Source organism: Dermochelys coriacea, chromosome 23, assembly GCF_009764565.3.
Source record: "Dermochelys coriacea isolate rDerCor1 chromosome 23, rDerCor1.pri.v4, whole genome shotgun sequence".
Classification (NCBI taxonomy): domain Eukaryota; kingdom Metazoa; phylum Chordata; order Testudines; family Dermochelyidae; genus Dermochelys; species Dermochelys coriacea.
In genome coordinates, this window is record NC_050090.1 from 10935653 (window position 1) to 10952150 (window position 16498).

The window sequence follows — 16498 nt, forward strand, 5'->3', positions numbered from 1 at the left end:
GAGGGTTACCAGATCCGGACAGAGCTGTTCCCACAGGAGTTCAGCAGTGGGAATGTCTCCCTGAAGCTGAAACGGCTCCAAGTGTCAGATGACGGGAAATACCAGTGTCTTGTGAGGAACCCAGAATGGACCCAGGAAGCCATCACTGAGCTACGGGTGGCAGGTCAGATGCAGCACTAGGGAGCGCTGTGCCTAGGTAGCCAGCGCATCTTGTACCCCTGGGGGCACCCCAACACTGAGCCCAGCTTGGCATTAGCATCCTGTGCTGCAGGGAGCTGTGTGCAAGACTCAGTAGGGGGCGCTCTCCCCTTGCACTCAGTGCTGACCCCACTGCATTAAACGACCTTTCAATGAGATGTAAATCTACAGTCCTCAGCTCTCATGCTCATTGCAATGCTGTTTGAGTCATGGGGACCTTTACCCCCATGTTCTACCCAAATCCCAGCTCAGGTGACAATTATATCCAGCTTCCCTAAAACTCCCCCTGCAGTGTCCAAGGCTGGGATACTGTTTTTTATTCCCTGGGCACTGACCTGGCGTTCAGTGCTGCACAAGGGCAGTGGAAGGGACGGTCTCTGCTCATTTAGCTCAGTGAGTAATATAGCCCTAGACAATACAGTTCAGAAACATCAAGCCCCAGATGAGGGGCCCTCCTGTGATAATGCAGAGCACTGAGGTTGTTTTAAATCATCTCCCATATTTGGTGGCTCCTAGTTCAAAGGCTCCACAGGACACATCTGCTTTTAGGGAGAGATTTAAATGAGGGGAGGGTGGTTTGTGTGCAGCATAGAGAAAGAGAAATCCAAGCAGGAGGGGTGGCTTGGCCTGGGGTACTGTTACCAGTGCGGGAGAAGGACACCAGAGGGGACAGTATTTGGAGGGTGGCACAGGAGGAGTCGAAGCAATGATGTAGGCAGTGTCATCATCCCCCACTTCCTGCTCTGTACTGAAGAGCAGTGATTCTGACAGATGCTGGGCTCCACTCCAGAAGTGGCTGCATTTCAGCAGCTGGTGCAATGATCTCTGTGTAGCAGTTTCACCCTGCACATTCCTCAGTGAGACTTCAGGGTACAGTGCTCTCTGGAAATGCAAGATATTGTTTAATTTCCCCAGTCCTCAGGATGAGGGGTTCCAGGGAGACTTTGCACACAAGGGAATGGATCTTTGCAGTCACAGCCCCCTTGATCTAGAGGTAGCTGGAGACTCACATGGTGCTACCAAAGACACAATTTCCTGACAGACACACTCTCTGTCTCTGCCTGCAGCTGTGGCTCCAGTGTTCATTGACGTGCTGGGCCACCGAGGTCAGGGGATTGGGCTGGCCTGTAGATCTGCAGGCTGGTTCCCCAAACCCAAACTCCAGTGGGTTGGAAAGAACTGGCAGAACCTGGTGATGGAGATTGTGACCAACATGACTCAGGACAGGGAGAACCTGTATAGTGTTGTGAGTCACATCACTGTCACAGAAGAAGCAGACAATGGAGACATCAGCTGCATAGTGCGGAATGGCCTGCTGGAGACAGAGCGACAATCAGCCATTCACCTCTCAGGTGAGTTCCCTCCCAACCCCCCCATGCAGAATGGGTTGTGTTAGCACTGCCCAGAGTTATTAAGGCTGCTAAGTTGTTATTGCTGCCAGTGTTGTTGTTCTTGAAGTTCCATGGATGCTCTTAAATTGGAGCAGCATGTCAATTCAGCAGACTTCAGTGTTATTCATCTGAAAGAGCACAGGCTCCGTTTGGTGTTGAAGGTGCTCAGTCAGGTTTATGGTCAACAAAGCATGGTACTAGTGGCTCACAGGAGCTACAATTACACTAGCACATGTGTGCTTGAGACATGGTACCTACTCAGTCAGTGCACCAGGATGCTGTCCCCTAAACTAGTACAAAGATGCCCCTTCTATGACTTCTCCTTTTACACATTGATACAAATAAGTTACATATTTCACTCCAGACTGGGGTGACCAGACAGCAAATGTGAAAAATCGGGACGGGGTGGGGGGGGGTAATAGGAGCCTATATAAGAAAAAGACCCAAAAATCAGGACTGACCCTATAAAACTGGGACATCTGGTCACCCTACTCCAGACGTGGTTGGTGACCAACCCTTATCCATTATCCTGTCATCCCATCATTATCCTACAAGGGGTCAATGTTTTCCTGTACCATCTCTTATGAAAGTATTTACATCGTGTGACAAAGTTCCTCCTCTACCTTGGTGGGTCTTGCGCTTATTGGTGGATTTGCTCACCTCGGAGATTCACAGCAGCCCTCAGTTTGGCCGTTTTCGTGAACCCACAGTCCAGGTCAACTCCTCCTGTGTCAGATCAGGAGTTGGGAGGTTTGGGGGGAACCCGGACCTGCTCTCTATTCTGGGTTCCAGCCCAGGGCCTTGTGGAATGCAGCTGTCTAGAGAGCCTCCTGGAACAGCTGTGTGACAGCTACAACTCCCTGGGCTACTTCCCCATGGCCTCCTCCCAACACCTTCTTTATCCTCACCATAGGACCTTCCTCCTGATGTCTGATAATGCTTGTACTCCTCAGTCCTCCAACAGTCCGCGTTCTCACTCTCAACTCGTAGTGCCTCTTGCTCCCAGCTCCTCACACATGCACCACAAACTGAAGTGAGCTCCTTTTTAAACCCAGGTGCCCTGATTAGCCTGCCTTAATTGATTCTAGCAGCTTCTTGATTGGCTGCAGTTATTCTAATCAGCCAATCTGCCTTAATTTTTTCCAGAAAGTTCCTGATTGTTCTGGAACCTTCCCTGTTACCTTACCCAGGGAAAAAGGACCTACTTAACCTGGGGCTAATATATCTGCCTTCTATCACGCTCCAGAAGCTTTGTCCGCCCACTTCCTGGATCCCAGTAGGATCACTCTCCTGTAGCCATCTTGCCCGACCCTGTCACAATAGTTACGTGAGAGATCTGTTGTGTTTTTGCACCATCCTCTCCAGTCAGGAATGTGCTTACCTGGCATTAGCCAATTCCTAATGTGTTGTTATTTTTCCAAGGCCCAGTCTACTCTGGTTCACAGCCTTTCGTTGACACTTTTAGTTATACCTAGAGCTCCAGCAAGGCTTACAGGGGTCACCACAGGAGTGTGGGGCTTGAGTCACTTGAGAATTGCACTCAGCTAGGGGCTATTTCTGGTACTGAGACAGGAAATGTCATTCTAACTTGATTTGTGGGGCCATTAGTGATGGAGGTTTCTGTGATCTGGACAAACTGCCTGTCAAGATCTGGGCTGAGTCTTGTGAAATGAACTTGATATCGTTCTTGGAGGAGATGGTGCATCTGGCTGATAAAGGTAACTGGGCAGACATAGATGCAGGGTGTGTCTACACTAGAAACACTACAGCAGTAATGCGGTATTGTAAACACTTACTACAGTGGTAGAAGGGTCCTTCTGTGGCTGTAATAAATCCACCTCTCTGAGAGCTGGTAGCTTGGTTGATAGAAGAACTCTTCCATTACCTAGTTGTGTCTACACAGGAGCTTAGTTTTGCTTAAATACTTCGGACAGGGAGATAAATTTTTCACAGCCCTTAATAATGTAATTAACTTTGTAGTGTAGACCAGGTCTCAGATTCTGTAAGGAGTATGGCTTAGTTCTTCATGAAACTCTGATAACAAAAATTAGCCTGTACAAAATCAAGGTAGCCCACATTAAATGGATTAAAAAGTGGCTAACTGATAGATCTCAAAGTAATTGTAATGGTGAATCATCCTCCAATGCAGATGTTTCTAGTGAGGTTCCACAGGGATCTGTTTTGGGACAATGCTATTCAATAGCTTTATCAAAAAGTTGGAAGGAAATATAAAATCATTGCTGGTAAAATTTGCAGATGACCCAAAAATTAGTGTAGTGATACATAATGATGGGGACAGGTCAATACTACAAACTGACCTGGATTGCTGTCATGGATCCACAGGACCAGTGCAATAGCCCAAGCAAAAATTCCCATTTTGTCAAACGTATTTCAACATGGCCAAATGCAAGGTCACATATCTATGAACAAAGAATATAGGTCACACTTACAGGATGGGAGACTGTATCCTGGAAAGCAGTGACTCTGAAAAGGACTTCAGTGTGAGCTCCCAGACCGATGCTGGAGCTAAAATGGTGAACACAATCCTTATATGTATAAATGAGAATACCAGCAGGAGAAAGTAGGTGACATTACCTCTGTGCATGGTGTTAGCCAGACCAGTACTGGATACTGTGTCTAGTTCTGGTGTCCACACTTTCATATGGGAAGCTGACAAATTGGAAATTGGTCAGAAAATCATAGAATCATAGAATATCAGGGTTGGAAGAGACCTCTGGAGGTCATCTAGTCCAACCCCCTGCTCAAAGCAGGACTAATCCCCAACTAAATCATCCCAGCCAGTGCTTTATCAAGCCCGACCTTAAAAACCTCTAAGGAAGAAGATTCCACCACCTCCCTAGGTAACCTATTCCAGTGCTTCACCACCCTCCTAGTGAAAAAGTTTGTCCTAATATCCAACCTAAATCTCCCCCTTGAGACCATTACTCCTTGTTCTGTCATCTGCTACCACTGAGAACAGTCTGGATCCATCCTCTTTGGAACCCCCTTTCGAGTAGTTGAAAGCAGCTATCATATCCCCCCTTCTTCTTAGAATCATAGAATCATAGAATATCAGGGTTGGAAGGGACCCCAGAAGGTCATCTAGTCCAACCCCCTGCTCAAAGCAGGACCAAGTCCCAGTTAAATCATCCTAGCCAGGGCTTTGTCAAGCCTGACCTTAAAAACCTCTAAGGAAGGAGATTCTACCACCTCCCTAGGTAACGCATTCCAGTGTTTCACCACCCTCTTAGTGAAAAAGTTTTTCCTAATATCCAATCTAAACCTCCCCCATTGCAACTTGAGACCATTACTCCTCGTTCTGTCATCTGCTACCATTGAGAACAGTCTAGAGCCATCCTCTTTGAAACCCCCTTTCAGGTAGTTGAAAGCAGCTATCAAATCCCCCCTCATTCTTCTCTTCTGCAGACTAAACAATCCCAGCTCCCTCAGCCTCTCCTCATAAGTCATGTGCTCTAGACCCCTAATCATTTTTGTTGCCCTTCGCTGTACTCTTTCCAATTTATCCACATCCTTCTTGTAGTGTGGGGCCCAAAACTGGACACAGTACTCCAGATGAGGCCTCACCAGTGTCGAATAGAGGGGAACGATCACGTCCCTCGATCTGCTCGCTATGCCCCTACTTATACATCCCAAAATGCCATTGGCCTTCTTGGCAACAAGGGCACACTGCTGACTCATATCCAGCTTCTCGTCCACTGTCACCCCTAGGTCCTTTTCCGCAGAACTGCTGCCGAGCCAATCGGTCCCTAGTCTGTAGCGGTGCATTGGATTCTTCCATCCTAAGTGCAGGACCCTGCACTTATCCTTATTGAACCTCATTAGATTTCTTTTGGCCCAATCCTCCAATTTGTCTAGGTCCTTCTGTATCCTATCCCTCCCCTCCAGCGTATCTACCACTCCTCCCAGTTTAGTATCATCCGCAAATTTGCTGAGAGTGCAATCCACACCATCCTCCAGATCATTTATGAAGATATTGAACAAAACGTTTTCAGAGAGTGAATTTAATGAGTCTGGAATGGCGGGACTCAGGCTATGTCTACATTGCTCAAAGGTTCAGATTACAGGGGTGTGAACAGCAACAAACACCAAAGAGCTGCACTGTAACAACCCCATGTGGATGCTCTGGGTGTGAACTAAAAGGTTCCTAGTTCACATTAATATAATCATATTTGAAGATTATGTTAGTGCAAACTAATTACCATTTAATGTGCACCACCAGCATCCACATAGGGCTATTCCAGCACAGCACTTTGGTGTGTGCTGCAAATTACAGTCACGATGAAGTGAGCTGTAGCTCACGAAAGCTTATGCTCTAATAAATTTGTTAGTCTCTAAGGTGCCACAAGTACTCCTTTTCTTTTTGCGAATACAGACTAACACGGCTGCTACTCTGAAAGCAGGCTAAACTGAATCCCCACCCACAATCTCCATGCTATCCCAGCCCTGGGTTCCTCAGTCCTGTCCTCTGCTCCCTTCCCTGCTAGTCTAGGCCTGGGCCACAAATAAATAGAGACTCTAACCCCTACTACACCATGTATGAGCTGTGTGAGGTGCACTCTGATGGGCCCCACCAACCACATTATTCCATTAGGAACCAAAACAGGACCTAAGTCCACATCTCTAGGGGTGGACAGTAAATTCAGTGCCAAGGAGCCCCATGGAGCCCTTCCCTAGCTAAGCTCCTGCCAGCCACTAACCCTAGAGTTACACACTTGCAAATCAGCACCACAAAGGGATTGCCTGGCCTGGGGGACAGGCTGCAGCAATGCAGGCCTCTCTCTATGTGATACATGTTCTGGTGTGACGCTCCCTCCCCTCATTCCTTGCAGTACCATATGCTCCCCCCAGTGGCAATTTGTGGGCTCTGTTTAGGGGCTGATCTGGGACCTTTGTCTGTTGTTCATTAACAACAGTTTTGTCTGATGTGTCCTGTCAGTTCTGAGACTCTTGGCTCACTGGGTACATCTGCACTGTAGATGGGAACGATCTTCGCAGCTGGGGTAGCCAGACACTCGCTAGCTTTGCTTTAGCTAGTGCACTAACAATAGCAATGTGGCTGTGGTACTAGGAGGAGCGACTCAGGGTAGCCAACCAAGTATGTACCCAGGGGATCTGAGCGGGTGTGCGTTTGAGTAGCTAGTCCAAGTGGCTGCATGTGCTCCTCCTGCCTACCCTGCTGCTTTTAGCACTCTGGCTCGAGCAGAGCTAGCGCTTGTCTGCCTGCCCAGACTGGGAACTCAGTCCCAGCTGCACTGTAGGTGTACCCAGAGACAACCCCAAGTCACTGTTCTTGGAACGACCCACTCTGAACCCATGATGGTCTCCTTTTCTTCTCTTCCCAGAGCGCGAGGAGCTGCATAAGACAATTGGTAAATTCATCCACCTTCCCATTAGAGCCCCAGGCAGAGGCTCCCAGCCACACATGGTGCTGAGCAGATCCAGATGCATCAACACCCCAGGGCAGGGCTGAGAGAACAGTTTGGGCTGAAATCCGAGTCACATTAGAGTCACCCCAGTCCCACCGCGGCACAGTGAGCTCTCTGCAGCAGACACAGGGTTACCTGCTCTCATGTCTGGATAGACAGACAGGTGTCACCTGGCCTTTGACAAGCTAATGCCAAGCACATGTTCTGATACAGTAGGAGGGGCCCAGCCACTTTGTATAGATGACTGCAGTAGTGCAGGTTGTTCTGGGCCATTACTCAGAACGTGGAGATGAGCAAGAGACCAGACTAAGGCTCACGTTCTTATGCTTTGTCTCCAATGCCAGATCTCAGCTCTGAGCTCCAATCATCGCCTGGTCCAGCTATCACCTAGTTGAGGGGTTCTCAAACTTCATTGTACCACGACCCCCTTCTGACAATCAAAATTACTACACGACCCCGGGGGCAGGGAAGGGGCAGGAATTAAAGCCTGAGTCCTCCCAAGTACTGCCACCCCGGCTGAGGGGATCAAAGCCAAAGCCTAGGCCCCACTGTCTGGGGCAGGGGTGGGAGGGTCAAAGCTGAAGCCCAAGGGCTTTAGCCCTAGGCAAGGGACCTGTAACCATAAGCCACCACCAAGGACTGAAGTCCTTGCGCTTCAGCTTCGGCCCTGGGCGGTGGGACTCAGGGTTCGGCTTCAGCCCCAGGCCCCAGCAAGTCTAATGCCAGCTCTGGTGACCTGTGAAAACAGGGTTGTGACCCACTTTGGTGTCCTGACCCACAGTTTGAGAACCGCTGCTCTACTTATACCTGGAGTGCGTAGCTTTGATGCTCCAAAGGGCTGTTAGTAACACAGAAAAGGAATTCCCCTTAGATGGAAGGGTTGAGAATGTCAGAGCTGTATCGGAATCCACACCCATGTCTTCCATCAAGGTTAGATGCTTTGCAAATCCCAGGGCTCCTGGATGTTGGTGCGTATCACGAACCACCAGCCCGCTTCCGTCAAAGCTTCTGGCTCCAGCACTGCGGCTGGGAGTGTGGCTGTGGGGTGTCTGTAACTAACCCCAGTCATTACAGGTCACACAGCATCACACACCTCCTGTCTTTGTGCCTAACCCTTTTTTCTACCCCATTTCAGATGCTGTGAGGACAGCCTTGGAATCAGGTACTTGGATAATCCCTAGTAAAAGTGTGTTTGTGCTTTCACACCATGACAAGATAGAAAAAATCACTACCTGTATCATGGGCGGCGGGTATAATAGGCCAGGGGAGGTTCTGCCTCCCCTGGCGCTGCTGCGGCTGTGGAACCCTACATTGTGGAGTTTGGGGTGAAGATTTTCCTTTATTATGCCCTATGCAGTTTCCAGGGTGGCTGAGGAAGTAGTATGTGCTATTCAGCTTCCTGGGTTCCTCAGTGATCTCCCTTGACTTGGCTGCGGCTTGCCTGGGGCTTCTCGGGTCACGTAGTAGTTGGGGGTGCTCCGGGCTTCGGCCATCCCGGGGCTCCTCCGGCTGGGGGTGTGTGCTCGGGGCTTCTCTTGGGGGTGGGGAGAGGCTTGTGGCTCTGGCCATGGGGGGGCAGGGCGTCTGGGGGCTCTGGCCACCGGGTGTAGGGGGTGGGGGCGCAGGTGGAAGGGGCGGAGCCGGGGGCTAGCCTCCCCAAAGGGGGGCTCCACCTGCCACCCATGACCTGTACACACAATGTATGGACTTCAGTCACCTTCATGATCATCTCCCCCTGCCCTGGAAATAAACAAACACTGCAGAGGTTGCTGCTCAAATTTCAGTATTGTCCTTAACAACATACAGTGAATTTAGTACATATGGAATGGTGGGACTTAGTAAGGTTCTGGGCAAACTTCTTTCATGCAATTCTATTGATACATCTCAATTCTGACCTGCAAAATCCCTGCATGCACACAGCTCTGTCAGTTCCCTCAATCACTACCTGCAGCCCACTGCTATACAATCCAGGCCTCCCACACCTACAGTTCTGCCAGTGTCCCTCAGTCACACCACCAGCAGTCCCCTGCAATCTCAGCCATGGTCTGCCTCCCACATAGCTTTGCCAGTGCCCTCAGTTGTGACCTGCAGCTAATGGTGGCATTAGGCACCTACAAGCTGTACAATGGCAGGGAACCCCAAGGCTGTGAGGGGCCCTCTGAAAGCCAGATTTGGCCAGCCAGGTGTCAGCTGTTCCATCTTGCTCAGTGCTTCCAGGGCTCTGAATGGTGCCCTCCGGCCAGCATGATCTCGCACACACCAGGATACTGGATGCCAGGATACTGGAAGGGGCCCTGGAACTAAGCTGTGCAGGGGGTCCCCACGGCACAAACACTGCCACTGACTGCAGCTCCCTGCTATTCCTGCCCTGGGCTTCCTCCCTCAGCCCCAGCTCTGATGGCATCCCTCAGTCCCCACCCACAGCTTCCCTGCTATCCCAGCCCTCGGCTCCTCAGTCCCGTCCTGTTTCCTCCCTCGTAGTCTAGGCCTGGGCCTCCAATGAACAGAAACTTCAAACCCTGCTGTGCTCTATATGGGCTTTGTGAGGTGCACTCTGATGGGCCCCACCAATCACATTGTTCCACTAGGAGCCGAGACAGCACCTGACCCCATGTCTCTAGGGGTGGACTCTAAATCCAGTGCCACATGGCCCCATGGACCCTTCCCCAGCTAGGCTCCTGCTGCCAACCACTAACAGTAGAGCTACACACTTTTGAGAATCTTCCCCACAAAGGGATTGCCTGGCCCAGAAATAGGAGGTCTGAGGCTGGGTGCCACGCTGCAGCAGTGCAGGCCTTTCTCTATATGATACATGTTTGGGTGTGAAGCTTGCTTCCCTCAGTCCTGGCAGTGCCAGCAGCTTTGGGTGCTGCCCCAGGGGCAATTTGTGGGCTTTGTTTAGGGCTGATCTGGGACCTCATCTGCTGTTCATTAACAACAGATTTGTCTGCCATGTCCTGTCAGTTCTGAGATCCTTGGCTCATTGGGTACATCTATACTGCAGGCAGGGCCTGCCCGAGACCAAATAGTGTCCCAGGGAATGAGCATCTTCAGTTAAACTTTGTTAAACTTTTGAATACCTTATTTTTTATTGCACTTGTAGCCCATTTCACAACTTTGATGCATGATTTGTATGCATGATTTATCTCTGTCATATAAGATGATAAATTTGTACGCTAGGAATTATAAATCATGCAATATATAAGCAAACAAAAAATTGTTTCTTCTAAACCTATAGAAACTTTTTCATGTTAAGAAAAAATTAAATGTACTAACATCAAGAAATTGAACTGTGCAGCAACATCAGGTGGACCAGTACTAAATAGCATTACTGTAGGAGACAGCCTTAGAATGTTAACCCTAGTCCTTTAGTTCAAAAAGTTGCTTTTCTTACCTTTACCCTCGCAAACTGAAGCATAGTGTCAGAGAGATCCAAAGTCTTGCCAATGGCATTTTCAAGCAATAAAATAGCAAGTGATGTCAGTCTCTCGTTGGCCACCGTCAATTGAAGATATGTTTTAATGAGCCTGAGCTTTGAAAAGCTGCGTTTACGACTCTCAACTTGGCAGTGTGAGCAGAATCCACAAAGCTATACACAAATTAGGAAAAGTGTACTTCAGCTCTTCATCATGAATGAATTGGAGAACTTGGAGTGGCGAGTGCTTTCCAAGTGGCCAAACATAATGGATGTTGTCCAATTCAACATAGAGGTCTTTATCACTGATGTCTGAACGTTCCCCATGTGTCAGTGTCTGGTCAAAGTCTGTACAATTGTTCAAGAGTATTTTCCTGTCTGCCAGCACCTTACTAAGGTCACATACAAAAACTCCCAGGTCTTTTCGTGGTGCTTTATTTGTCTGAATCTTTCTTCCATGGACACTCAAGCAGTGTCAGTGAGTGACCAAAAAACCTCCCTCTTGAATTTTTCTTCCAACCTTCCTATCACCTCATCTCTGCCCTCATAACCAGACTGTCTCTTCTTCTGATGAATATGAGTTTCCCTGAAGATAGGCTCAACTCCTAAGTTTTCCACCATTTCATTGGCAGCAGTGATGGCAGCATCTTCAAATCCGTTGTCTCTCTAGGTCACAATGAAATCAAGGCAGATTCTCATCAAAGTAGTAGCAGCCGCGGTATCCATCAACTGAGTTTGTAATGCCTTGCTTTCAATGTTTACTTGGAACAGGATATCTTGTCAAACCACAACTGAAACCAGAAATTTGAAGTCAGTGATCTGGTTTGCATCTTGTGTCGAATTCTGGCCTCGGTTTTACTTGACTGTGCCAGTTCCATCAGAGTGTCGTAAACCTCAGTCCCTTGGTAGCTCACTGGCCTTACACTGTCAATGCTGCTCTCCCAGCGAGTGTCACTTAGCAGCTTCACGGTCAGATTTGTAACATTGTCCATGAGGATCTTCCACCTGATACTTGATGCTGAAAACAGGATCCTTTGCAGTACTCCAAAGAGAAAGAGAGAGAGAGAGAGAATCTAAAGAAGATGACACTGCATCTTACGCAATCAGATTGAGGGAATAGTAGCCATAAAGCACGAAGAAAGCTTTTGGATTTAGCACAAGGATCCTTGCCTGGACGCTGCTGTTTCTTCCCTTCATGTTTGCACCGTTGTCATAGCCTTGGCTATGGCAGTCCCGAAGCTTTATTTTATTTTCATTCAAAACATTCATAAACAGTTCTGTTAGGCCTTTTCCAGTAGAGTCGTCCACAGACAAATAGTGTTCCTTTACTTATATACAGCTATTCTCATTGTCAAGAAAGCTTACTGTAAATGACATCTTTTCACTGTGACTAATGTCGGAAGTGCAGTCCATTATTACGGTATAGTACTTTGCTTTGCCGGGCCATATCAACGTGTTATCAAACACTTTCCTTGCCATAAGATCAATGAATTTGGATGGTTTTGCTGTAGTAATGGTCCATAGCTTCTTTATGAACTACTGGACATAGGTGCTAATGCATGACATCACCGTATTTCTCAAGGAGCTCTACCAAACCAAGGAAATTAGTGTTAAGTTCAGTTTGTTTATTCAGCTTGAGCCTGGACTCGACTTGCATTCATTTGGAGTAGGCTGTAAAATGGCTGGGTGACTTTTCATGTTGCTTCAGAGCTATATTATGCCAGTAATTGTACCCAGAAAGTGCAAGCAACAATTTGGCATTCTTATCAAATATTTTGCACCAAAACCAGAACACTTTGTCATTTGATTTTGAGTAAACTAGCCAACACCGATTCAGTTTCTCACCATTCTTGAGCACTCTTTTGCAGTATGACTTTGAAATATGTCACTTTTGCTCATTTACCAGAAATGGCATATCCTTGATTTTGCCTGGTCCGTTCAAAATTGTATGATCAATATTGGCAGAGTTTAGGATCACTGGCCATAAAATACGATCTGATATATCGATTTGTGGTGTGCAATTTTTCTAACTGCTGTTTCTGTCACCATGCAAGGCTGATTCTTCTTCATGTAAGCAGAGTCTGAATGAGCTCTCCCCTGACAGCTAGCTGGGAGGGGGAGAGACTTCAGGAGCAAATTGTATTTACATGAACACACCTACTCTGCCTAGATATCCACCAGACAGAGCTCTGGTACTGAAAGTGATCAACGTTGGCTGGTGACGGATTGGAAATCACTTTAGTACTGAATTCAGGGGTAGTGAAATGCTGTTACCAATGTTTTGACATTATAGTATGAATAAAGGGGCGCACAACTGTGCTTAACCTGTCCCAAATGCGGGGGTCGCTCTCATCTGACAGGACCTCGTTACACCAGGGGCTTTAATGCCAGAGCCCTATCAAAGTAAGAGGGGTGGGGACAGGTGTCTCAGCCAGGAGGTGTGAACTCTCCCTATGGGTCCCCAGGCTGGTTTAACCTGTTTCTCCCCACTGTTTAAAGAAAGAGCTAAATATGCTTCATTAGGAGCCTCTCGGTTATTTTAAATGCTCAATCAGAGCAGAAATCAGTTGTGGTGGGATCATGTTTCTACCCCACTTGCTAAGAGCTAAAAATCACTAAGAGACTGACCTGCAAAGGTCACAGCAGAGAGGCAGGTGGCCGTAGAATGTGACGGATGGTGGGAGTGGTGAGAAGGCGGCCGGCCAGAGCAAGTACTCAGAGGATAAAGCAAGCAAGGTGCCTTCTTCTCCGGGAGGAAGGTGAACTCACTCAGATGCACCTCTGAACGTTAGGTCCTCACTGACCAAGGACAACCACTGTGAGTGGGGTACAGCGAGGGAGCAGAGGGTGGTACAGTAAAAGAACTTGTGATTGTAGAACTCAAGAACATAAAGCAGAAGGCTCTGCCCCACACACTCTGGGGTGGGTGTCCTCCTCACAGTTTTATGGTTATGAATCCTGCTTGTGGCATTTTCCCTACTTAATGTCAGGTGACTTCCCTCCTTTCATTAAAAGTTAATTTTCTACACTTAGACTCTGCTTCCGAGTGGGGAAGTATTGCCTCTCAGAAGCATCAAGGGGTGATGTGTACTTTTCCCAGTTACTGGGTGGGGACTCAAGCTGGTTCTGTGTTGTAGTGTTGAAAAGGAACCCCTAGATATTGAACCTGGCACTGGTTGCTGCTGGCTCCACCTAGCAGAAGGGTTACATTTATCATTTCTCTCCTTTTCATGTAAACCAGATTTTTCTTGGCATTACTCTCCTTTTCATGTGAGCCATATTCTTCTTTATCATCACTTTCCTTTATGCTGCCAGGAAAACAGGACAATTCTCCATCACTTTCCTCACATTTTCATTTCTTGTCTTCAGGTAAATCTGATAATTCCTTAGAAATAGGATTTCCATCATTTACACTTCGCACCTCAATTTCTTCTGCAGTGGGACAATCATTACTGACTAAAGTCCAGTTTATGTTGTTCTGTTTCCGATATTTTCCAATCAAATTTGTCCCTTACTGCAAACTAGATTGCAACTGAGCTTTTTGCTTCCTATACTAAGCTCCTGAAGGCTTCTTCGGGGGCATCTTCTATTTTCTATAGGGGAAGACAGACAGCATTGGGAGAGCAAAAGTCTATGTTCCACAGTCTTAGAAAGTCATCAAACATTACATGTTAAGCATGGCAAAAGAAGTAACAGTATTTCTTTTATATTGTTGCGTACATAGCGGTTCAATAGATATCTCTGGTGTCTCCTTAAATATGTCCTTCATTAGTCACTACTTACACTCCTCAAGTCTTAAAACACAAGTACACTTTCACAATTACACAATAAAACAGCGGGGCTCTCACTTCACTTCAGTTCGTTCTTATATCTCACTGACTGACTGGTTACACCCCCCGCTCCTTATATGCCTGTGAGGGCATGGCTGACAATATTCTAAAATGTTCAAGGAAAATGTAGTTCTCAGAAAGTCTGGAAGGTTCCACAAGTCTCTACAAAGGTCTAGAGTATTCTAGTAGGTTAGTGGAAAATGAATCCTCATCCGGAATACCTGAAAGATGTTACTTCAAACATTCTATTTTCCCTTTTGTCGCTAACAACAAAAATGACCCCCCCCCCGCAAGCCCGGCACCTCAGGTGGTCGCCTGACTGCAGCTCGGAGTGACCTTCCCAGCGTGGGTAGCCAGACACACGCTAGTTCTGCTTGAGGTAATGCTAACGACCCAAGCTGAATCTGAGTCACATTAGTCACTCCAGTCCCACGGCAGCACTGTGAGCTCTGCTGCAGACTCAGGGTTACCAGCCCCTGTGCCTGGTTATACTAGGGTGACCGTACATCCCAATTTGGCCAAGATAATCCCTTTTTTAAGCCCTGTTCCAGCCATCCTGACTTTTTTTTGGCAAAAAAGGACATTTGTCCCATTTGCTCTTGCCAACTGGATCAGTTGGGAGCAAGCAGAGATGCCAGCCTTGAGCAGGAGGGAGGCTGGGCTGGAGGTGGGGGAGAGGAAGGGTTCTAGTGCATGGAGGGCAGGGGGAGTGGGCCTTGGGCTAGCCCCACATGATGTCCTGTTTTCCTTTTGGGAAATATGGTCACCCTAGGTTAGACAGACAGGTGTCACCTGGCCTATACCATCCAATGCCAATCACCTTATTCTGATGTAGCAAGAGGGGACCAGCCGCTTTCTATAGATGACTGCTGCAGTGCAGGCTCTTCTGGGCCATTTTGCAGAATGTAGCTCACATTTTAATACTTTGTTGCCAAGGTCAGATCCCAGCTCTAAGCTCCAATCATCTGCATGTCCATCCCCTAGTTACACCTGGAGTGTGTAGTTTTGATGCTCCAAAGGGCTGTTAGTAACACAGGAAAGAAATTCACCTGAGATGGAGGGGTGGACAATGTCTGAGCCATAGAGGGCTCCAGACGCGCCTTCCATCAAGGTTGGATGCTTTGCAAATCCCACGCAGGAAGTTTATCCTGGCAGTCTGCCTTTAAAATCCCCAATTTGCTGGGGGCCACCTCAGCCAAACAGCTTCTTACAGGCTTGAGTTCTGCTCTGAGTGACACTGGTGTACATTCAGATTCGTTCCAGTGAAACAAACACAGTTATTTTGGATTTACAGCAGCATCACTGAGAACAACTGTCATAAATATAAAGGGAAGGGTAACCACCTTTCTGTATACAGTGCTATCAAATCCCTCCTGGCCACAGGCAACATCCTGTTACCTGTAAAGGTTAAGAAGCTCAGCTAACTTGGCTGGCACCTGACCCAAAGGACCAATAAGGGGACAAGATACTTTCAAATCTTGTGGGGGTGGGGGAAGGCTTTTGTTTGTGCTCTTTGTTTACGTGGTTGTTCTCTCTTGGGACTGAGAGAAGCCAGACAGAAATCCACCCTCTCCAACCCATCCTAATCCAAGTCTCCAATATTGCAACGATTATAGGTAAGCCTGGGAAGGCGGATTAGTTTATCTTTTGTTTTATGTGAATTTTCCCTGTGTTAAGAGGGAGGTTTATTCCTGTTTTCTATAACTTTAAGATTTTGCCCAGAGGGGGATCCTCTGTGTTTTGAATCTGAATACCCTGTAAAGTATTTTCCATCCTGATTTTACAGGGATGATTTTTACCTTTCTTTTTTTTAATAAAATCCGACTTTTAAGAACCTGCCTGATTTTTCCATTGTTCCAAGATCCAGGGGTGTGGGTCTTTAATGATTTTGTAACCAATTGGTTAGGATATTATTCTCAAGCCTCTCCAGGAAAAGGCGTGTGTAGGGTTTGGGGGATATTCTGGGGGAAAGACGTCTCCAAGTGGTCTCTTTCCCTGTTCTTTGTTTAAAACGCTTGGTGGTGGCAGCATACGGTTCAAGGAGAAGGCAAAGTTTTTAACCTAAGCTGGTAAGAATAAGCTTAGGGGGTCTTTCATGAGGGTCCCCACATCTGTACCCTAGAGTTCAGAGTGGGGAAGGAAGCCTGACAACATTTGCTCCAGTCCCCGATACTAAGATACAATATAAAGACATCCCTGAGAGATGGACATTGCAAT

The 16498-nt window shown here is 47.5% G+C and overlaps 1 pseudogene; it reads left to right on the top strand.

Annotated features, from left to right (window-relative positions):
- Nucleotides 1–16498, top strand: part of LOC119846902 — an 80770-nt pseudogene that overhangs the window by 61918 nt on the left and 2354 nt on the right.